A 25667-nucleotide genomic window follows, 5' to 3' on the forward strand; every position below is an offset into this window, starting at 1 on the left:
ATGGAAAATTCCATCCTCAGAATTTTAAGCCATGGAAAATTCCATCCTCGGAATTTTAAGCCATGGAAAATTCCATCCTCGGAATTTTAAGCCATGGAAAATTCCATCCTCAGAATTTTAAGCCATGGAAAATTCCATCTGCGGAATTTTAAGCCATGGAAAATTCCATCCGCGAATTTTAAGCCATGGAAAATTCCATCCTCGGAATTTTAAGCCATGGAAAATTCCATCCGCGGAATTTTAAGCCATGGAAAATTCCATCCGCGGAATTTTAAGCCATGGAAAATTCCATCCTCGGAATTTTAAGCCATGGAAAATTCCATCCTCGGAATTTTAAGCCATGGAAAATTCCATCCTCGGAATTTTAAGCCATGGAAAATTCCATCCTCGGAATTTTAAGCCATGGAAAATTTCTCCCGGAATTTTAAGCCATGGAAAATTCCATCCCCGGAATTTTCACCCATGGAAAATTCCATCCTCGGAATTTTCACCCATGGAAAATTCATCCTCGGAATTTTAATCCATGGAAAATTCCACCCACAGGAATTTTCATCGGTGGAAAATTTCACCCACGGAATTTTCATCGGTGGATAATTCCATCCTCGGAATTTTAAGCCATGGAAAATTCCAACCTCGGAATTTTCACCCATGGAAAATTCCATTCTCGGAATTTTCACCCATGGAAAATTCCATCCTCGGAATTTTAAGCCATGGAAAATTCCACCCTCGGAATTTTAAGCCATGGAAAATTCCATCCTCGGAATTTAAGCCATGGAAAATTCCATCCTTGGAATTTTAAGCCTGGAAAATTCCATCCTCGGAATTTTCACCCTTGTAAAAATCCCCTCACGTAATTTTCACTCATGGAAAATTCACCCGAATTTTAAGCCCATGGAAAATTCCACCCATGGGAAATTCCACCCGGAATTTTCAAGCCATGGAAAATTCCATCCCACAGAATTTCTACCATGGAAAATTCCATCATTGGAATTTTAAGCCATGGAAAATTCCATCCTCGGAATTTTAAGCCATGGAAAATTCCATCCTCGGAATTTTAAGCCATTGAAAATTCCATCCTCAGAATTTTAAGCCATGGAAAATTCCATCCTCGGAATTTTAAGCCATGGAAAATTCCATCCTCGGAATTTTAAGCCATGGAAAATTCCATCCTCAGAATTTTAAGCCATGGAAAATTCCATCTGCGGAATTTTAAGCATGGAAAATTCCATCCGCGGAATTTTAAGCCATGGAAAATTCCATCCTCGGAATTTTAAGCCATGGAAAATTCCATCCTCGGAATTTTAAGCCATGGAAAATTCCATCCGCGGAATTTTAAGCCATGGAAAATTCCATCCTCGGAATTTTAAGCCATGGAAAATTCCATCCTCGAATTTTAAGCCATGGAAAATTCCATCCTCGGAATTTTAAGCCATGGAAAATTCCATCCTCGGAATTTTAAGCCATGGAAAATTCTCCCCGGAATTTTAAGCCATGGAAAATTCCATCCCGGAATTTTCACCCATGGAAAATTCCATCCTCGGAATTTTACCATGGAAAATTCCATCCTCGGAATTTTAAGCCATGGAAAATTCCATCCCGAATTTTCCATGGAAAATTCCATCCCGGAATTTTCATCGGTGGAAAATTCCATCCTCGGAATTTTAAGCCATGGAAAATTCCATCCTCGGAATTTTCACCCATGGAAAATTCCATCTCGGAATTTTCACCCATGGAAAATTCCATCCTCGGAATTTTACCCATGGAAAATTCCACCCACGGAAATTTCACTATGGTAAATTCCTCCCACAGAATTTCACCCATGGAAAATTCCATCCTTGGAATTTTAAGCCATGGAAAATTCCATCCTTGGAATTTTACCCATGGAAAATTCCATCCTTGGAATTTTAACCCATGGAAAATTCCATCCTGGAATTTTAAGCCATGGAAAATTCCATCCTCAGGAATTTTAAGCCATGGAAAATTCCATCCTTGGAATTTTAAGCCATGGAAAATTCCATCCTCGGAATTTTAAGCCATGGAAAATTCCATCCTCAGAATTTTAAGCATGGAAAATTCCATCCTCAGAATTTTAAGCCATGGAAAATTCCATCCTCGGAATTTTAAGCCATGGAAAATTCCATCCTCGGAATTTTAAGCCATGGAAAATTCCATCCCAGTAATTTTACCCTGGAAAATTCATCCCGGAATTTTCATGGAAAATTCCATCCTCGAATTTTAACCATGGAAAATTCCATCCTCAGAATTTTAACCATGGAAAATTCCATCCTCGGAATTTTAAGCCATGGAAAATTCCATCCTCGGAATTTTAAGCCATGGAAAATTCCATCTTCGGAATTTTCACCCATGGAAAATTCCACCCGTAATTTTCACTCCTGGAAAATTGGACCCACTGAATTTTCACCATGGAAAATTCCACCCATGGAATTTTCACCATGGAAAATTCCATCCCGGAATTTTAAGCCATGGAAAATTCCATCCTTGGAATTTTAAGCCATGGAAAATTCCATCCTCGGAATTTTAGCCATGGAAAATTCCATCCTCGGAATTTTAAGCCATGGAAAATTCCATCCTCGTAATTTTAAGCCATGGAAAATTCCATCCGGAATTTTAAGTCATGGAAAATTCATCTCAGAATTTTAAGCCATGAAAATTCCATCTCAGAATTTTCACCCATGGAAAATTCCACCCACGGAATTTTCACTCTTGGAAAATTGCACCCACAGAATTTTCACCCATGGGAAATTCCACCCATGGGAAATTCCACCCACGGAATTTTACCTATGGTAAATTCCTCCCACAGAATTTCACCCATGGAAAATTCCATCCTTGGAATTTTAAGCCATGGAAAATTCCATCCTTGGAATTTTAAGCCATGGAAAATTCCATCCTTGGAATTTTAAGCCATGGAAAATTCCATCCTCGGAATTTTAAGCCATGGAAAATTCCATCCTCAGGAATTTTCACCCATGGAAAATTCCACCCATGGAAAATTCCACCCACGTAATTTTCACCTGGAAAATTCCACCCACATAATTTTCACTCTGGAAAATTGCACCCACAGAATTTTCACCCATGGAAATTCCACCCATGGGAAATTCCACCCACGGAATTTTCGACCATGGTAAAATTCTCCCACATAATTTCACCCATGGAAAATTCCATCCTTGGAATTTTATCCATGGAAAATTCCATCCTTGGAATTTTAAGCCATGGAAAATTCCATCCTCGGAATTTTAAGCCATGGAAAATTCCATCCTCGGAATTTTAAGCCATGGAAAATTCCATCCTCGGAATTTTAAGCCATGGAAAATTCCATCCTCGGAATTTTAAGCCATGGAAAATTCCATCCTCGGAATTTTAAGCCATGGAAATTCCATCTGGAATTTTAAGCCATGGAAAATTCCATCCTCGGAATTTTAAGCCATGGAAAATTCCATCTCCGAATTTTAAGCCATGGAAAATTCCATCGTCGGAATTTTAAGCCATGGAAAATTCCATCCTCGGAATTTTAAGCCATGGAAAATTCCATCCTCGGAATTTTAAGCCATGGAAAATTCCATCCTCGGAATTTTAAGCCATGGAAAATTCCATCCTCGGAATTTTAAGCCATGGAAAATTCCATCCTCAGAATTTTAAGCCATGGAAAATTCCATCCTCGGAATTTTAAGCCATGGAAAATTCCATCCTCGGAATTTTAAGCGATGAAAATTCCATCCTTGGAATTTTAAGCCATGGAAAATTCCATCCTCGGAATTTTCACCCATGGAAAATTCCCCATACGGAATTTTCACTCTTGGAAAATTCACCCACAGAATTTTCACCCATGGGAAATTCCACCCACGGAATTTTCACCATGGAAATTCCTCCCACAGAATTTCTACCATGGAAAATTCCATCCTTGGAATTTTAAGCCATGGAAAATTCCATCCTCGGAATTTTAAGCCATGGAAATTCCATCCTCGGAATTTCAAGCCATGGAAAATTCCATCCTCGGAATTTTAAGCCATGGAAAATTCCATCCTCGGAATTTTAAGCCATGGAAAATTCCATCCTCGGAATTTTAAGCCATGGAAAATTCCATCCTCGGAATTTTAAGCCATGGAAAATTCCATCCTCGGAATTTTAAGCCATGGAAAATTCCATCCTCGGAATTTTAAGCCATGGAAAATTCCATCCTCGGAATTTTAAGCCATGGAAAATTCCATCCTCGGAATTTTAAGCCATGGAAAATTCCATCCTCGGAATTTTAAGCCCTGGAAAATTCCATCCTCGGAATTTTAAGCCATGGAAAATTCCATCCTCGGAATTTTAAGCCATGGAAAATTCCATCCTCGGAATTTTAAGCCATGGAAAATTCCATCCTCGGAATTTTAAGCCATGGAAAATTCCATCCTCGGAATTTTAAGCCATGGAAAATTGCATCCTCGGAATTTTCACCCATGGAAAATTCCACCCATGGAATTTTCCATGGAAAATTCCACCGACGGAATTTTCATGGAAAATTCCATCCTCGGAATTTTAAGCCATGGAAAATTCCATCCTCGGAATTTTCACCCATGGAAAATTCCATCCCACGTAATTTTCACCATGGAAAATTCCATCCTACAGAATTTTACCCTGGAAAATTCACCCACAGGAATTTTACCCATGGAAAATTCCATCCAATGGGAAATTCCACCCACGGAAATTTCACCTATGGAAATTCCTCCCACAGAATTTCGCCCTGGAAAATTCCATCCTTGGAATTTTATCCATTGGAAAATTCCATTTTTGGAATTTTAAGCCATGGGAAATTCCATCCTCGGAAATTTGAAGCCATGGAAAATTCCATCCTCGGAATTTAAGCCATGGAAAATTCCATCCTCGGAATTTTAAGCCATGGAAAATTCCATCCTCGGAATTTTAAGCCATGGAAAATTCCATCCTCGGAATTTTAAGCCATGGAAAATTCCATCCTCGGAATTTTAAGCCATGGAAAATTCCATCCTCGGAATTTTAAGCCATGGAAAATTCCATCCTCGGAATTTTAAGCCATGGAAAATTCCATCCTCGGAATTTTAAGCCATGGAAAATTCATCCTCGGAATTTTAACCCATTGGAAAATTCCATCCTCGGAATTTTAAGCCAAGAAAAATTCCATCATCGGAATTTTAAGCCATGGAAAATTCCATCCTCGGAATTTTAACCCATGGAAAATTCCATCCTCGGAATTTTAACCCATGGAAAATTCCATCCTCGGAATTTTAACCCATGGAAAATTCCATCCTTGGAATTTTAACCCATGGAAAATTCCACCCATGTAATTTCACCCTTGGAAAATTCCATCCTCAGAATTTTCCCATGGAAAATTCCACCCACGTAATTTTCACTCTGGAAAATTCACCCACAGAATTTTCACCCATGGGAAATTCCACTTATGGGAAATTCCACCCACGGAGTTTTCACTTATGGTAAATTCCTCCCACAGAATTTCATCCATGGAAAATTCCATCCTTGGAATTTTATCCCTTGGAAAATTCCATCCTTGGAATTTTAAGCCATGGAAAATTCCATCTTGGAATTTTTAGCCATGGAAAATTCCATCTTTGGAATTTTAAGCCATGGAAAATTCCATCCTTTGGAATTTTAGCCATGGAAAATTCCATCCTTGGAATTTTAAGCCATGGAAAATTCCATCCTCGGAATTTTAAGCCATGGAAAATTCCATCCTCGGAATTTTAAGCCATGGAAAATTCCACCCTCGGAATTTTAAGCCATGGAAAATTCCATCCTCGGAATTTTAAGCCATGGAAAATTCCATCCTCGGAATTTTAAGCCATGGAAAATTCCATCCTTGAATTTTAAGCCATGGAAAATTCCATCCTTGAATTTTAAGCCATGGAAAATTCCATCCTCGGAATTTTAAGCCATGGAAAATTCCATCCTCGGAATTTTAAGCATGGAAATTCCATCCTCGGAATTTTAAGCCATGGAAATTCCATCCTCGGAATTTTAAGCCATGGAAAATTGCATCCTCAGAATTTTCACCCTTGGAATAATCCACCCACGTATTTTTCACTCTTGGAAAATTGCACCCACAGAATTTTCACCCATCGGAAATTCCACCCATGGGAAATTCCACCCACGGAATTTTCACCTATGGAAATTCCTCCCACAGAATTTCACCCATGGAAAATTCCATCCCGGAATTTTATCCATGGAAAATTCCATCCTTGGAATTTTAAGCCATGGAAAATTCCATCCTCGGAATTTTAAGCCATGGAAAATTCCATCTTCGGAATTTTAAGCCATGGAAAATTCCATCTTCGGAATTTTAAGCCATGGAAAATTCCATCCTCGGAATTTTGAGCCATGGAAAATTCCATCCTCGGAAATTTAAGCCATGGAAAATTCCATCCCTGGAATTTTAAGCCATGGAAAATTCCATCCTCGAAATTTTAAGCCATGGAAAATTCCATCCTTGAAATTTTAAGCCATGGAAAATTCCATCCTTGAAATTTTAAGCCATGAAAAATTCCATCCTCGGAATTTCAAGTCATGGAAAATTCCATCCTCGGAATTTCAAGCCATGGAAAATTCCATCCTCGGAATTCTAAGCCATGGAAAATTCCATCCTCAGGAATTTTATGCCATGGAAAATTCAATCTTCGGAATTTTAAGCCATGGAAAATTCCATCCTTCGGAATTTTAAACCATGGAAAATTCCATCTCGGAATTTTCACCCATGGAAAATTCCATCCTCGGAATTTTAAGCCATGGAAAATTCATCTTCAGAATTTTCAACCATGGAAAATTCCACCCACGTAATTTTCACTCCTGGAAAATTGCACCCACAGAATTTTCACCCATGGGAAATTCCACCCATGGGAAATTCCACCCACGGAATTTTCACCTATGGTAAATTCCTCCCACAGAATTTCACCAATGGAAAATTCCATCCTTGGAATTTTATGCCATGGAAAATTCCATCCTTGGAATTTTATCCCATGGAAAATTCCATCTTTGGTATTTTAAGCCATGGAAAATTCCATCGTCGGAATTTTAAGCCTTGGAAAATTCCATCCTCGGAATTTTAAGCCATGAAAAATTCCATCCTCGGAATTTTAAGCCATGGAAAATTCCATCCTTGGAATTCTAAGCCATGGAAAATTCCATCCCCGGAATTTTAAGCCATGGAAAATTCCATCCTTGGAATTTTATCCCATGGGAAATTCCATCCACGGAAGTTTAAGCCATGGAAAATTTCATCCGCGGAATTTTAAGCCATGGAAAATTCCATCCTCGGAATTTTAAGCCATGGAAAATTCCATTCTCGGATTTTTAAGCCATGGAAAATTCCATCCTCGGAATTTTAAGCCATGGAAAATTCCATCCTCGAAATTTTAAGCCATGGAAAATTGAATCCTCAGAATTTTCACCCATAAAAAATTCACCCCACGTAATTTTCACTCTTGGAAAATTGCACCCACAGAATTTTCACCCATGGGAAATTCCACCCATGGGAAATTCCACCCACGGAATTTTCACCTATGGTAAATTCCTCCCACAGAATTTCACCCATGGAAAATTCCATCCTTGGAATTTTATCCCTTGGAAAATTCCATCCTCGGAATTTTAAGCCATAGAAAATTCCATCCTCGGAATTTTAAGCCATGGAAAATTCCATCCTCGTAATTTTAAGCCATGGAAAATTCCATCCTCGGAATTTTGAGCCATGGAAAATTCCATTCTCAGAATTATAAGCCATGGAAAATTCCATCTTCAGAATTTTAAGCCATGGAAAATTCGCTCCTCGGAATTTTAAGCCATGGAAAATTCCATCCTCGGAATTTTAAGCCATGGAAAATTCGATCATCGGAATTTTAAGCCATGGAAAATTCCATCCTCGGAATTTTAAGCCATGGAAAATTCCATCCTCGGAATTTTAACCCATTGAAAATTCCATCCTAGGAATTTTAAGCCAATGAAAATTCCATCCTCGGAATTTTAAGCCATGGAAAATTCGATCCTCGGAATTTTAAGCCATGGAAAATTCCATCCTCGGAATTTCAAGCCATGGAAAATTCCATCCTCAGAATTTTAACCCATGGAAAATTCCATCCTTGGAATTTTAACCTATGGAAAATTCCACCCACCTAATTTTCACTTCTGGAAAATTGCATCCTCAGAATTTCCATCCATGGAAAACTCCACCCACGTAATTTTCACTCTTGGAAAATTTCACCCACAGAATTTTCACCCATGGGAAATTTCACTCACGGAATTTTCACTTATGGTAAATTCCTCCCACAGAATTTCACCCATGGAAAATTCCATCCTTGGAATTTTATCCCATGGAAATTTCCATCCTTGGAATTTTAAGCCATGGAAAATTCCATCTTCGGAATTTTAAGCCATGGAAAATTCCATCTTCGGAATTTTAAGCCATGGAAAATTCCATCTTTGAAATTTTAAGCCCTGGAAAATTCCATCCTTGAAATTTTTAACCCATGGAAAATTCCATCCTCGGAATTTTAAGCCATGGAAAATTCTATCCTCGGAATTTTAAGCCATGGAAAATTCCATCCTCGGAATCTTATGCCATGGAAAATTCCATCCTCGGAATTTTATGCCATGGAAAATTCCATCCTCAGAAATTTGAGCCATGGAAAATTCCATCCTCGGTATTTTGAGCCATGGAAAATTCCATCCTCGGAATTTCAAGCCATGGAAAATTCCATCCTCGGAATTTCAAGCCATGGAAAATTCCATCCTCAGAATTTTAAGCCATGGAAAATTCCATCCTCGGAGTTTAAGCCATGGAAAATTCCATCCTCGGAATTTTGAGCCATGGAAAATTCCATCTTCGGAATTTTCACCCATGGAAAATTCCATCTTCGGAATTTTCACCCATGGAAAATTGCATCCTCGGAATTTTCACCCATGGAAAATTGCATCCTCGGAATTTTCACCCATGGAAAATTCCACCCACGGAATTTTCATCGGTGGAAAATTCCACCCACAGAATTTTCATCGGTGGAAAATTCCATCCTCGGAATTTTAAGCCATGGAAAATTCCATCCTCGGAATTTTAAGCCATGGAAAATTCCATCCTCGGAATTTTGAGCCATGGAAAATTCCATCCTCAGAATTATAAGCCATGGAAAATTCCATCTTCAGAATTTTAAGCCATGGAAAATTCGCTCCTCGGAATTTTAAGCCATGGAAAATTCCATCCACGGAATTTTAAGCCATGGAAAATTCGATCATCGGAATTTTAAGCCATGGAAAATTCCATCCTTGGAATTTTAAGCCATGGAAAATTCCATCCTCGGAATTTTAACCCATTAAAAATTCCATCCTAGGAATTTTAAGCCAATGAAAATTCCATCCTCAGAATTTTAAGCCATGGAAAATTCGATCCTCGGAATTTTAAGCCATGGAAAATTCCATCCTCGGAATTTTAAGCCATGGAAAATTCCATCCTCGGAATTTTAACCCATGGAAAATTCTATCCTTGGAATTTTAACCCATGGAAAATTCCACCCACGTAATTTTCACTTCTGGAAAATTGAATCCTCAGAATTTCCATCCATGGAAAACTCCACCCACGTAATTTTCACTCTTGGAAAATTTCACCCACAGAATTTTCACCCATGGGAAATTCCACCCATGGGAAATTTCACTCACGGAATTTTCACTAATGGTGAATTCCTCCCACAGAATTTCACCCATGGAAAATTCCATCCTTGGAATTTTATCCCATGGAAATTTCCATCCTTGGAATTTTAAGCCATGGAAAATTCCATCTTCGGAATTTTAAGCCATGGAAAATTCCATCTTCGGAATTTTAAGCCATGGAAAATTCCATCTTCGGAATTTTAAGCCATGGAAAATTCTATCCTCGGAATTTTAAGCCATGGAAAATTCCATCTTTGAAATTTTAAGCCATGGAAAATTCCATCCTTGAAATTTTAAGCCATGGAAAATTCCATCCTCGGAATTTTAAGCCATGGAAAATTCTATCCTCGGAATTTTAAGCCATGAAAAATTCTATCCTCGGAATTTTAAGCCATGGAAAATTCCATCCTCGGAATCTTATGCCATGGAAAATTCCATCTTCGGAATTTTAAGCCATGGAAAATTCCATCTTCGGAATTTTAAGCCATGGAAAATTCCATCTTTGAAATTTTAAGCCCTGGAAAATTCCATCCTTGAAATTTTAAGCCATGGAAAATTCCATCCTCGGAATTTTAAGCCATGGAAAATTCTATCCTCGGAATTTTAAGCCATGGAAAATTCCATCCTCGGAATCTTATGCCATGAAAAATTCCATCCTCAGAAATTTGAGCCATGGAAAATTCCATCCTCGGTATTTTGAGCCATGGAAAATTCCATCCTCAGAATTTTAAGCCATGGAAAATTCCATCCTCAGAATTTAAGCCATGGAAAATTCCATCCTCGGAATTTTAAGCCATGGAAAATTCCATCCTCGGAATTTTGAGCCATGGAAAATTCCATCTTCGGAATTTTCACCCATGGAAAATTCCATCTTCGGAATTTTCACCCATGGAAAATTGCATCTTCGGAATTTTCACCCATGGAAAATTGCATCCTCGGAATTTTCACCCATGGAAAATTCCACTCACGGAATTTTCATCGGTGGAAAATTCCACCCACAGAATTTTCATCGGTGGAAAATTCCATCCTCGAAATTTTAAGCCATGGAAAATTCCATCCTCGGAATTTTCACACATAGAAAATTCCACCCACGTAATTTTAACTCCTGGAAAATTGGACCCACAGAATTTTCACCCATTGAAAATTCCACCCACGGAAATTTCACCTATGGTAAATTCCTCCCACAGAATTTCACCCATGGAAAATTCCATCCTTGGAATTTTATCCCATGGAAAATTCCATTTTTGGAATTTTAAGCCATGGAAAATTCCATCCTCGGAATTTGAAGCCATGGAAAATTCCATCCTCGGAATTTTAAACCATAGAAAATTCCATCCTCGGAATTTTAGGCCATGGATAATTCCATCCTCAGAATTTTAAGCCATGGAAAAGTCCATCCCTGGAATTTTAAGCCATGGAAAATTCCATCCTCGGAATTTTAAGCCATGGAAAATTCCATCTTCGGAATCTTAAGCCATGGAAAATTCCATCCTCGGAATTTTAAGCCATGGAAAATTCCATCTTCGGAATTTTAAGCCATGGAAAATTCCATCTTCGGAATTTTAAGCCATGGAAAATTCACTCTTCGGAATTTTAAGCTATGGAAAATTCCATCCTCGGGATTTTAACCCATTGAAAATTCCATCATAGGAATTTTAAGCCATGAAAAATTCCATCATCGGAATTTTAAGCCATGGAAAATTCCATCCTTGGAATTTTATCCCATGGAAAATTCCATCCTTGGAATTTTAACCCATGAAAATTCCACCCATGTAATTTTCACACCTGGAAAATTGCATCCTCAGAATTTTCATCCATGGAAAATTCCACCCACGTAATTTCCACTCCTGGAAAATTTCACCCACAGAATTTTCACCCATGGGAAATTCCACCCACGGAATTTTCACTTATGGTAAATTCATCCCGCAGAATTTCACCCATGGAAAATTCCATCCTTGGAATTTTATCCCATAGAAAATTCCATCCTTGGAATTTTATCCCATAGAAAATTCCATCCTTGGAATTTTAAGCCATGAAAATTCCATCTTGGAATTTTAAGCCATGGAAAATTCCATCTTGGAATTTTAAGCCATGGAAAATTCCATCTTGGAATTTTAAGCCATGGAAAATTCCATCTTGGAATTTTAAGCCATGGAAAATTCCATCCTTGGAATTTTAAGCCATGGAAAATTCCATCCTCGGAATTTTAAGCCATGGAAAATTCCACCCTCGGAATTTTAAGCCTTGGAAAATTCCACCCTCGGAATTTTAAGCCATGGAAAATTCCATCCTCGGAATTTTAAGCCATGGAAAATTCCATCCTTGAAATTTTAAGCCATGGAAAATTCCATCCTCGAAATTTTAAGCCATGGAAAATTGCATCCTCAGAATTTTCACCCATGGAAAATTCCACCCACGTATTTTTCACTCTTGGAAAATTGCACCCACAGAATTTTCACCAATGGGAAATTCCACACATGGGAATTTTCACCCACGGAATTTCCACCCACGGAATTTTCACCTATGGTAAATTCCTCCCACAGAATTTCACCCATGGAAAATTCCATCCCTGGAATTTTATCCCATGGAAAATTCCATCCCTGGAATTTTATCCCATGGAAAATTCCATCCTTGGAATTTTAAGCCATGGAAAATTCCATCCTCGGAATTTTAAGCCATGGAAAATTCCATTCTCGGAATTTCAAGCCGTGGAAAATTCCATCCTCGGAATTTTAAGCCGTGGAAAATTCCATCCTCGGAATTTTAAGCCGTGGAAAATTCCATCCTCGGAATTTTAAGCCGTGGAAAGTTCCATCCTCTGAATTTTAAGCCGTGGAAAATTCCATCCTCTGAATTTTAAGCGTGGAAAATTCCATCCTCTGAATTTTAAGCCGTGGAGAATTCCATCCTCTGAATTTTAAGCCGTGGAAAATTCTATCCTCGGAATTTTAAGCCATGGAAAATTCCATCCTCGGAATTTTAAGCCATGGAAAATTCCATCCTTGAAATTTTAAGCCATGGAAAATTCCATCCTTGAAATTTTAAGCCATGGAAGATTCCATCCTCGGAATTTTAAGCCATGGAAGATTCCATCCTCGGAATTTTAAGCCATGGAAAATTCCATCCTCGGAATTTTAAGCCATGGAAAATTCCATCCTCGGAATTTTAAGCCATGGGAAATTCCATCCTCGGAATTTTAAGCCATGGAAAATTCCATCCTCGGAATTTTAAGCCATGGAAAATTCCATCCTCGGAATTTTAAGCCATGGAAAATTCCATCCTCGGAATTTTAAGCCATGGAAAATTCCATCCTCGGAATTGTAAGATATGGGAAATTCCATCCTCGGAATTTTGAGCCATGGAAAATTCCATCCTCGGAATTTTAAGCCATGGAAAATTGCATCCTCAGAATTTTCACCCATGTAAAATTCCACCCACGTAATTTTCACTCATGGAAAATTGCACCCACGAAATTTTCATGGGTGGAAAATTCCATCCTCAGAATTTTAAGCCCTGGAAAATTCCATCCTCGGAATTTTAAGCCATGGAAAATTCCATCCTTGGAATTTTAAGCCATGGTAAATTCTATCTTCGGAATTCTAAGCCATGGAAAATTCAATCCTCAGAATTTTCACCCATGTAAAATTCCACCCACGTAATTTTCACTCCTGGAAAATTGGTCCCACAGAATTTTCACCCATGGGAAATTCCACCCATGGGAAATTCCACCCACAGATTTTTCATCTTTGGTAAATTCCTCCCACAGAATTTCACCCATGGAAAATTCCATCCTTGGAATTTCATACCATGGAAAATTCCATCCTTGGAATTTTAAGCCATGGAAAATTCCATCCTCGGAATTTTAAGCCATGGAAAATTCCATCCTCGGAATTTTAAGCCATGGAAAATTCCATCCTCGGAATTTTAAGCCATGGAAAATTCACTCCTCGGAATTTTAAGCCATGGAAAATTCCATCCTTGGAATTCTAAGCCATGGAAATTTCCACCCTCGGAATTTTAAGCCATGGAAAATTCCATCCATGGAATTTTAAGCCATGGAAAATTCCATCCTTGAAATTTTAAGCCATGGAAAATTCCATCCACGGAATTTCAAGCCATGGAAAATTCCATCCTCGGAATTTCAAGCCATGGAAAATTCCATCCTCGGAATTTCAAGCCATGGAAAATTCCATCCTCAGAATTTTAAGCAATGGAAGATTCCATCCTCGGAATTTTAAGCCATGGAAAATTGCATCCTCAGAATTTTCACCCATGGAATATTCCACCCACGTATTTTTCACTCTTGGAAAATTGCACCCACAGAATTTTCACCCATCGGAAATTCCACCCATTGGAAATTCCACCCATGGGAAATTCCACCCACAGAATTTTCACCTATGGTAAATTCCTCCCACAGAATTTCACCCATGGAAAATTCCGTCCCTGGAATTTTGTCCTATGGAAAATTCCATTCCAGCCATGGAAAATTCCATCCACGGAATTTTAAGCCATGGAAAATTTCCTTCTTCGGAATTTTAAGCCATGGAAAATTCCATCCTCGGAAATTTAAGCCATGGAAAATTCCATCCTTGGAATTTTAAGCCAAGGAAAATTCCATCCTCGAAATTTTAAGCCATGGAAAATTCCATCCTTGAAATTTTAAGCCATGGAAAATTCCATCCTTGAAATTTTAAGCCATGGAAAATTCCATCCTCGGAATTTTAAGCCATGGAAAATTCAATCCTCGGAATTTTAAGCCATGGAAAATTCCATCCTCAGAATTTTAAGCCATGGAAAATTCCATCTTCGGAATTTTAGGCCATGGAAAATTCCATCCTCGGAATTTTGAGCCGTGGAAAATTCCATTATCGGAATTTTAAGCCATGGAAAATTGCATCCTCAGAATTTTCACCCATGTAAAATTCCACCCACGTAATTTTCACTCCTGGAAAATTGCACCCACGAAATTTTCATTGATGCAAAATTCCATCCTTAGAATTTTAACCCATGGAAAATTCCACCCTTGGAATTTTAACCCATGGAAAATTCCACCCACGTAATTTTCACTTCTGGAAAATTGCATCCTCAGAATTTCCATCCATGGAAAACTCCACCCACGTAATTTTCACTCTTGGAAAATTTCACCCACAAAATTTTCACCCATGGGAAATTCCACCCATGGGAAATTTCACTCACGGAATTTTCACTTATGGTAATTTCCTCCCAGAGAATTTCACCCATGGAAAATTCCATCCTTGGAAAATTCCATCCTTGGAATTTTATCCCATGGAAATTTCCATCCTTGGAATTTTAAGCCATGGAAAATTCCATCTTCGGAATTTTAAGCCATGGAAAATTCCATCCTCGGAATTTTAAGCCATGGAAAATTCCATCTTCGGAATTTTAAGCCATGGAAAATTCCATCTTTGATATTTTAAGCCCTGGAAAATTCCATCCTTGAAATTTTAAGCCATGGAAAATTCCATCCTCGGAATTTTAAGCCATGGGAAATTCTATCCTCGGAATTTTAAGCCATGGAAAATTATATCCTCGGAATTTTAAGCCATGGAAAATTCCATCCTCGGAATTTTATGCCATGGAAAATTCCATCCTCAGAAATTTGAGCCATGGAAAATTCCATCCTCGGAATTTTGAGCCATGGAAAATTCCATCCTCGGAATTTTAAGCCATGGAAAATTCCATCCTCGGAATTTTAAGCCATGGAAAATTCCATCCTCGGAATTTTAAGCCATGGAAAATTCCATCCTCAGAATTTTAAGCCATGGAAAATTCCATCCTCAGAATTTTAAGCCATGGAAAATTCCATCTTCGGAATTTTAAGCCATTGAAAATTCCATCCTCGGAATTTTGGGCCATGGAAAATTCCATCTTCGGAATTTTCACCCATGGAAAATTGCATCCTCGGAATTTTCACCCATGGAAAATTGCATCCTCGGAATTTTCACCCTTGGAAAATTGCATCCTCGGAATTTTCACCCATGGAAAATTCCACCCACGGAATTTTTATCGGTGGAAAATTCCACCCACAGAATTTTCATCGGTGGAAAATTCCACCCACAGAATTTTCATCGGTGGAAAATTCCATCCTCGGAATTTTAAGCCATGGAAAATTCCATCCTCGGAATTTTCACCCATGGAAAATTCCACCCACGTAATTTTCACTCCTGGAAAATTGCACCCACAGAATTTTCACCCATGGGAAATTCCACCCACGGAAATTTCACCTATGGTAAATTCCTCCCACAGAATTTCACCCATGGAAAATTCCATTCCTGGAATTTTATCCCATGGAAAATTCCATTTTTGGAATTTTAAGCCATGAAAAATTCCATCCTCGGAATTTGAAGCCATGGAAAATTCCATCCTCGGAATTTTAAACCATAGAAAATTCCATCCTCGGAATTTTAAGCCATGGATAATTCCATCCTCAGAATTTTAAGCCATGGATAATTCCATCCTCAGAATTTTAAGCCATGGATAATTCCATCCTCAGAATTTTAAGCCATGGAGAAGTCCATCCCTGGAATTTTAAGCCATGGAAAATTCCATCCTCGGAATTTTAAGCCATGGAAAATTCCATCTTCGGAATTTTAAGCCATGGAAAATTCCATCTTCGGAATTTTAAGCCATGGAAAATTCCATCCTCGGAATTTTAAGCCATGGAAAATTCCATCTTCGGAATTTTAAGCCATGGAAAATTCCATCTTCGGAATTTTAAGCCATGGAAAATTCCATCTTCGGAATTTTAAGCCATGGAAAATTCCATCCTCGGGATTTTAACCCATTGAAAATTCCATCATAGGAATTTTAAGCCATGAAAAATTCCATCATCGGAATTTTAAGCCATGGAAAATTGCATCCTTGGAATTTTATCCCATGGAAAATTCCATCCTTGGAATTTTATCCCATGGAAAATTCCATCCTTGGAATTTTAACCCATGAAAATTCCACCCACGTAATTTTCACACTTGGAAAATTGCATCCTCAGAATTTTCATCCATGGAAAATTCCACCCACGTAATTTAATTTTCACACTTGGAAAATTTAACCCACAGAATTTTCACCCCTGGAAAATTCCATCCTTGGAATTTTATCCCATGGAAAATTCCATCCTTGGAATTTTAAGCCATGGAAAATTCCATCATGGAATTTTAAGCCATGGAAAATTCCATCTTGGAATTTTAAGCCATGGAAAATTCCATCTTGGAATTTTAAGCCATGGAAAATTCCATCTTGGAATTTTAAGCCATGGAAAATTCCATCCTTGGAATTTTAATCCATGGAAAATTCCATCCTTGGAATTTTAAGCCATGGAAAATTCCATCCTCGGAATTTTAAGCCATGGAAAATTCCACCCTCGGAATTTTAAGCCATGGAAAATTCCACCCTCGGAATTTTAAGCCTTGGAAAATTCCACCCTCGGAATTTTAAGCCATGGAAAATTCCATCCTCGGAATTTTAAGCCATGGAAAATTCCATCCTTGAAATTTTAAGCCATGGAAAATTCCATCCTCGAAATTTTAAGCCATGGAAAATTGCATCCTCAGAATTTTCACCCATGGAAAATTCCACCCACGTAATTTTCACTCTTGGAAAATTGCACCCACAGAATTTTCACCAATTGGAAATTCCACCCATGGGAATTTTCACCCACGGAATTTCCACCCACGGAATTTTCACCTATGGTAAATTCCTCCCACAGAATTTCACCCATGGAAAATTTTATCCCATGGAAAATTCCATCCTTGAAATTTTAAGCCATGGAAAATTCCATCCTCGGAATTTTAAGCCATGGAAAATTCCATTCTCGGAATTTTAAGCCATGGAAAATTCCATCCCCGGAATTTTAAGCCGTGGAAAATTCCATCCTCGGAATTTTAAGCCGTGGAAAATTCCATCCTCGGAATTTTAAGCCGTGGAAAATTCCATCCTCGGAATTTTAAGCCGTGGAAAATTCCATCCTCTGAATTTTAAGCCGTGGAAAATTCCATCCTCGGAATTTTAAGCCATGGAAAATTCCATACTCGGAATTTTAAGCCATGGAAAATTCTATCCTTGAAATTTTAAGCCATGGAAAATTCCATCCTTGAAATTTTAAGCCATGGAAAATTCCATCCTTGAAATTTTAAGCCATGGAAGATTATATCCTCGGAATTTTAAGCCATGGAAAATTCCATCCTCGGAATTTTAAGCCATGGAAAATTCCATCCTCGGAATTTTAAGCCATGGAAAATTCCATCCTCGGAATTTTAAGCCATGGAAAATTCCATCCTTGGAATTTTAAGCCATGGTAAATTCAATTTTCCGAATTTTAAGCCATGGAAAATTGAATCCTCAGAATTTTCACCCATGTAAAATTCCACTCACGTAATTTTCACTCCTGGAAAATTGGTCCCACAGAATTTTCACCCATGGGAAATTCCACCCATGGGAAATTCCACCCACAGATTTTTCACCTTTGGTAAATTCCTCCCACAGAATTTAACCCATGGAAAATTCCATCCTTGAAATTTTATCCCATGGAAAATTCCATCCTTGGAATTTTAAGCCATGGAAAATTCCATCCTTGGAATTTTAAGCCATGGAAAATTCCATCCTTGGAATTTTAAGCCATGGAAAATTCCATCCTCGGAATTTTAAGCCATGGAAAATTCCATATTCGGAATTTTAAGCCATGGAAAATTCCATCCTCGGAATTTTAAGCCATGGAAAATTCCATCCTCGGAATTTTAAGCCATGGAAAATTCCATCCTCGGAATTTTAAGCCATGGAAATTTCCACCCTCGGAATTTTAAGCCATGGAAAATTCCATCCATGGAATTTTAAGCCATGGAAAATTCCATCCTTGAAATTTTAAGCCATTAAGCCATGGAAAATTCCATCCTCGGAATTTTAAGCCATGGAAAATTCCATCCTCAGAATTTTAAGCAATGAAAGATTCCAACCTCGGAATTTTAAGCCATGGAAAATTGCATCCTCAGAATTTTCACCCATGGAATATTCCACCCACGTATTTTTCACTCTTGGAAAAATGCACCCACAGAATTTTCACCCATCGGAAATTCCACCCATGGGAAATTCAACCCACGGAATTTTCACCTATGGTAAATTCCTCCCACAGGATATCACCCATGGAAAATTCCGTCCCTGGAATTTTGTCCTATGGAAAATTCCATCCTTGGAATTTTAAGCCATGGAAAATTCCATCCTCGGAATTTTAAGCCATGGAAAATTTCATCTTTGGAATTTTAAGCCATGGAAAATTCCATACTCGGAATTTTAAGCCATGGAAAATTCCATCCTCGGAAATCTAAGCCATGGAAAATTCCATCCTTGGAATTTTAAGCCAAGGAAAATTCCATCCTCGAAATTTTAAGCCATGGAAAATTCCATCCTTGAAATTTTAAGCCATGGAAAATTCCATCCTTGAAATTTTAAGCCATGGAAAATTCCATCCTCGGAATTTTAAGCCATGGAAAATTCAATCCTCGGAATTTTAAGCCATGGAAAATTCCATCCTCAGAATTTTAACCCATGGAAAATTCCACCCTTGGAATTTTAACCCATGGAAAATTCCTTCCTCGGAATTTTAAGCCATGGTAAATTCCATCTTTGGAATTTTAAGCCATGGGAAATTGAATCCTCAGAATTTTCACCCATGTAAAATTCTACCCACGTAATTTTCACTCCTGGAAAATTGGACCCACAGAATTTTCACCCATGGGAAATTCCACCCATGGGAAATTCCACCCATGGATTTTTCACCTTTGGTAAATTCCTCCCACAGAATTTCACCCATGGAAAATTCCATCCTTGGAATTTTATCCCATGGAAAATTCCATCCTGGGAATTTTATCCCATGGAAAATTCCATCCTCGGAATTTTAAGCCATGGAAAATTCCATCTTTGGAAGTATAAGCCATGGAAAATTCCATCCTCGGAATTTTAAGCCATGGAAAATTCCATCCTCGGAATTTTAAGCCATGGAAAATTCCATCCTCGGAATTTTAAGCCATGGAAAATTCCATCCTCGGAATTTTAAGCCATGGAAAATTCCATCCTCGGAATTTTAAGCCATGGAAAATTCCATCCTCGGAATTTTAAGCCATGGAAAATTCCATCCTCGGAATTTTAAGCCATGGAAAATTGCATCTTCAGAATTTTCAACCATGGAAAATTCCACCCATGGGAAATTCCACCCACAGAATTTTCACCTATGGTAAATTCCTCCCACAGAATTTTACCAATGGAAAATTCCATCCTTGGAATTTTATGCCATGGAAAATTCCATCCTTGTAATTTTATCCCATGGAAAATTCCATCCTCGGAATTTCAAGCCATGGAAAATTCCATCCTCGGAATTTTAAGCCATGGAAAATTCCATCCTCGGAATTTTAAGCCATGGATAATTCCATCCTCGGAATTTTAAGCCATGGAAAATTCCATCCTCGGAATTTTATGCCATGGAAAATTCCATCCTCGGAATTTTATGCCATGGAAAATTCCATCCTCGGAATTTTAAGCCATGGAAAATTCCATCTTCGGAATTTTAAGCCATGGAAAATTCCATTCTCGGAATTCTAAGCCATGGAAAATTCCATCCTCGGAATTCTAAGCCATGGAAAATTCCATCCCCGGAATTTTAAGCCATGGAAAATTCCATCCTTGGAATTTTATCCCATGGAAAATTCCATCCGCGGAATTTTAAGCCATGGAAAATTTCATCCGCGGAATTTGAAGCAATGGAAAATTCCATCCTCGAAATTTTAAGCCATGGAAAATTGAATCCTCAGAATATTCACCCATAGAAAACTCACCCCACGTAATTTTCACTCTTGGAAAATTGCACCCACAGTATTTTCACCCATGGGAAATTCCACCCATGGGAAATTCCACCCACGGAATTTTCACCTATGGTAAATTCCTCCCACAGAATTTCACCCATGGAAAATTCCATCCTTGGAATTTTATCCCTTGGAAAATTCCATCCTCGGAATTTTAAGCCATGGAAAATTCCATCCTCGCAATTTTAAGCCATGGAAAATTCCACCCTCGGAATTTTAAGCCATGGAAAATTCCATCCTCGGAATTTTGAGCCATGGAAAATTCCATCCTCAGAATTTTAAGCCATTGAAAATTCCATCTTCAGAATTTTAAGCCATGGAAAATTCGCTCCTCGGAATTTTAAGCCATGGAAAATTCCATCCTCGGAATTTTAAGCCATGGAAAATTCCATCCTCGGAATTTTAAGCCATGGAAAATTCCATCCTCGGAATTTTAAGCCATGGAAAATTCCATCCTCGGAATTTTAACCCATTGAAAATTCAATCCTAGGAATTTTAAGCCATGGAAAATTCCATCCTCGGAATTTTAAGCCATGGAAAATTCCATCCTCGGAATTTTAAGCCATGGAAAATTCCATCCTCGGAATTTTAAGCCATGGAAAATTCCATCCTCGGAATTTTAAGCCATGGAAAATTCCATCCTCGGGATTTTATCCCATGGAAAATTCCATCCATGGAATTTTAACCCATGGAAAATTCCACCCACGTAATTTTCACTTCTGGAAAATTGCATCCTCAGAATTTACATCCATGGAAAACTCCACCCACGTAATTTTCACTCATAGAAAATTTCACCCACAGAATTTTCACCCATGGGAAATTCCACCCATGGGAAATTTCACTCACGGAATTTTCACTTATGGTAAATTCCTCCCACAGAATTTCACCCATGAAAAATTCCATCCTCGGAATTTTAAGCCATGGAAAATTCCATCCTCGGAATTTTAAGCCATGGAAAATTTCATCCTCGGAATTTTAAGCCATGGAAAATTCCATCCTCGGAATTTTAAGCCATGGAAAATTCCATCCTCGGAATTTTAAGCCATGGAAACTTCCATCCTCGGAATTTTAAGCCATGGAAACTTCCATCCTCGGAATTTTAAGCTATGGAAAATTCCATCCTCGGAATTTTAAGCTATGGAAAATTCCATCCTCGGAATTTTATGCCATGGAAAATTCCATCCTCAGAAATTTGAGCCATGGAAAATTCCATCCTCGGAATTTTGAGCCATGGAAAATTCCATCCTCGGAATTTTAAGCCATGGAAAATTCCATCCTCGGAATTTTAAGCCATGGAAAATTCCATCATCAGAATTTTAAGCCATGGAAAATTCCATCCTCGGAATTTTGGGCCATGGAAAATTCCATCTTCGGAATTTTCACCCATGGAAAATTGCATCCTCGGAATTTTCACCCATGGAAAATTGCATCCTCGGAATTTTCACCCATGGAAAATTGCATCCTCAGAATTTTCATCCATGGAAAATTCCACCCACGGAATTTTCATCGGTGGAAAATTCCACCCACGTAATTTTCACTCCTGGAAAATTGCACCCACAGAATTTTCACCCATGGGAAATTCCACCCACGGAAATTTCACCTATGGTAAATTCCTCCCACAGAATTTCACCCATGGAAAATTCCATCCTTGGAATTTTATACCATGGAAAATTCCATTTTTGGAATTTTAAGCCATGGAAAATTCCATCCTCGGAATTTGAAGCCATGGAAAATTCCATCCTCGGAATTTTAAACCATAGAAAATTCCATCCTCGGAATTTTAAGCCATGGATAATTCCATCCTCAGAATTTTAAGCCATGGAATATTCCATCCCTGGAATTTTAAGCCATGGAAAATTCCATCCTCGGAATTTTAAGCCATGGAAAATTCCATCCTCGGAATTTTAAGCCATGGAAAATTCCATCCTCGGAATTTTAAGCCATGGAAAATTCCATCCTCGGAATTTTAAGCCATGGAAAATTCCATCTTCGGAATTTTAAGCCATGGAAAATTCCATCATCGGAATTTTAAGCCATGGAAAATTCCATCCTCGGGATTTTAACCCATTGAAAATTCCATCATTGGAATTTTAAGCCATGAAAAATTCCATCATCGGAATTTTAAGCCATGGAAAATTCCATCCTCGGAATTTTATCCCATGGAAAATTCCATCCTTGGAATTTTAACCCATGAAAATTCCACCCACGTAATTTTCACACCTGGAAAATTGCATCCTCAGAATTTTCATCCATGGAAAATTCCACCCACGTAATTTCCACTCCTGGAAAATTTCACCCACAGAATTTTCACCCATGGGAAATTCCACCTATGGGAAATTCCACCCACGGAATTTCCACTTATGGTGAATTCCTCCCACAGAATTTCACCCATGGAAAATTCCATCCTTGGAATTTTATCCCATGGAAAATTCCATCCTTGGAATTTTAAGCCATGGAAAATTCCATCTTGGAATTTTAAGCCATGGAAAATTCCATCTTGGAATTTTAAGCCATGGAAAATTCCATCTTTGGAATTTTAATCCATGGAAAATTCCATCTTTAGAATTTTAATCCATGGAAAATTCCATCCTTGGAATTTTAAGCCATGGAAAATTCCATCCTTGGAATTTTAAGCCATGGAAAATTCCATCCTCGGAATTTTAAGCCATGGAAAATTCCACCCTCGGAATTTTAAGCCATGGAAAATTCCACCCTCGGAATTTTAAGCCATGGAAAATTCCACCCTCGGAATTTTAAGCCATGGAAAATTCCACCCTCGGAATATTAAGCCATGGAAAATAACATCCTCGGAATTTTAAGCCATGGAAAATTCCATCCTCGGAATTTTAAGCCATGGAAAATTCCATCCTCGGAATTTTAAGCCATGGAAAATTCCATCCTCGGAATTTTAAGCCATGGAAAATTCCATTCTTGAAATTTTAAGCCATGGAAAATTCCATTCTTGAAATTTTAAGCCATGGAAAATTCCATTCTTGAAATTTTAAGCCATGGAAAATTCTATCCTCGGAATTTTAAGCCATGGAAAATTCCATCTTCGGAATTTTAAGCCATGGAAAATTCCATCTTTGGAATTTTAAGCCATGGAAAATTCCATCTTTGGAATTTTAAGCCATGGAAAATTCCATCTTTGGAATTTTAAGCCATGGAAAATTCCATCCTCAGAATTTTAAGCCATTGAAAATTCCATCCTCAGAATTTTAAGCCATGGAAAATCCCATCCCCAGAATTTTAAGCCATGGAAAATTCCATCCTCGGAATTTTGAGCCATGGAAAATTCCATCCTCGGAATTTTAAGCCATGGAAAATTGCATCCTCAGAATTTTCACCCATGTAAAATTCCACCCACGTAATTTTCACTCCTGGAAAATTGCACCCACGAAATTTTCATTTGTGGAAAATTCCATCCTCAGAATTTTAAGCCATGGAAAATTCCATCCTCGGAATTTTAAGCCATGGAAAATTCCATCCTCGGAATTTTAAGCCATGGAAAATTCCATCCTCGGAATTTTAAGCCATGGAAAATTGAATCCTTGGAATTTTCACCCTTGGGAAATTCCACCCATGGGAAATTCCACCCACGGATTTTTCACCTATGGTAAATTCCTACAACAGAATTTCACCCATGGAAAATTCCATCCATGGAATTTTATCCCATGGAAAATTCCATCCTTGGAATTTTAAGCCATGGCAAATTCCATCCTCGGAATTTTGAGCCATGGAAAATTCCATCCTCAAAATTTTAAGCCAAGGAAAATTGCATTCTAAGAATTTTAACCCATGGAAAATTCCACCCACGTAATTTTCACTCCTGGAAAATTGCACCCACAAAATTTTCACCTATAGGAAATTCCACCCATGGGAAATTCCACCCACGGAATTTTCACTTGTGGTAAATTCCTCCCACAGAATTTCACCCATGGAAAATTCCATCCTTGGAATTTTATGCCATGGAAAATTCCATCCTTGGAATTTTATGCCATGGAAAATTCCATCCTCGGAATTTTAAGCCATGGAAAATTCCATCCTCGGAATTTTAAGCCATGGAAAATTCCATCTTCGGAATTTTAAGCCATGGAAAATTCCATCTTCGGAATTTTAAGCCATGGAAAATTCCATCTTCGGAATTTTAAGCCATGGAAAATTCCATCCTCGGGATTTTATCCCATGGAAAATTCCATCCTTGGAATTTTAACCCATGAAAATTCCATCCTCGGAATTTTAAGCCATGAAAAATTCCATCATCGGAATTTTAAGCCATGGAAAATTCCATCCTCGGAATTTTATCCCATGGAAAATTCCATCCTTGGAATTTTAACCCATGAAAATTCCACCCACGTAATTTTCACACCTGGAAAATTGCATCCTCAGAATTTTCATCCATGGAAAATTCCACCCACGTAATTTCCACTACTGGAAAATTTCACCCACAGAATTTTCACCCATGGGAAATTCCACCTATGGGAAATTCCACCCACGGAATTTTCAGTTATGGTAAATTCCTCCCACAGAATTTCACCCATGGAAAATTCCATCCTTGGAATTTTATCCCATGGAAAATTCCATCCTTGGAATTTTAAGCCATGGAAAATTCCATCTTGGAATTTTAAGCCATGGAAAATTCCATCCTTGGAATTTTAAGCCATGGAAAATTCCATCTTTGGAATTTTAATCCATGGAAAATTCCATCCTTGGAATTTTAAGCCATGGAAAATTCCATCCTTGGAATTTTAAGCCATGGAAAATTCCATCCTCAGAATTTTAAGCCATGGAAAATTCCACCCTCGGAATTTTAAGCCATGGAAAATTCCACCCTCGGAATTTTAAGCCATGGAAAATTCCACCCTTGAAATATTAAGCCATGGAAAATTCCATCCTCGGAATTTTAAGCCATGGAAAATTCCTTCCTCGGAATTTTAAGCCATGGAAAATTCCATCCTCGGAATTTTAAGCCATGGAAAATTCCATCCTCGGAATTTTAAGCCATGGAAAATTCCATCCTCTGAATTTTAAGCCATGGAAAATTCCATCCTCTGAATTTTAAGCCATGGAAAATTCCATTCTTGAAATTTTAAGCCATGGAAAATTCCATTCTTGAAATTT

General features: G+C 38.1%; 1 non-coding gene across 1 annotated transcript; it reads left to right on the plus strand.

The window, feature by feature from the left end:
- Window positions 1–2755: 2755 nt before the first annotated feature.
- Window positions 2756–2904, plus strand: LOC137651368 (small nucleolar RNA snR49). The gene has a single exon (XR_011046098.1). It is a non-coding gene; the product is annotated as a small nucleolar RNA snR49 (small nucleolar RNA).
- Window positions 2905–25667: the final 22763 nt, after the last annotated feature.

The sequence above is a fragment of the Palaemon carinicauda genome, chromosome 12 (assembly GCF_036898095.1).
Source record: "Palaemon carinicauda isolate YSFRI2023 chromosome 12, ASM3689809v2, whole genome shotgun sequence".
In the NCBI taxonomy this organism is placed as follows: domain Eukaryota; kingdom Metazoa; phylum Arthropoda; class Malacostraca; order Decapoda; family Palaemonidae; genus Palaemon; species Palaemon carinicauda.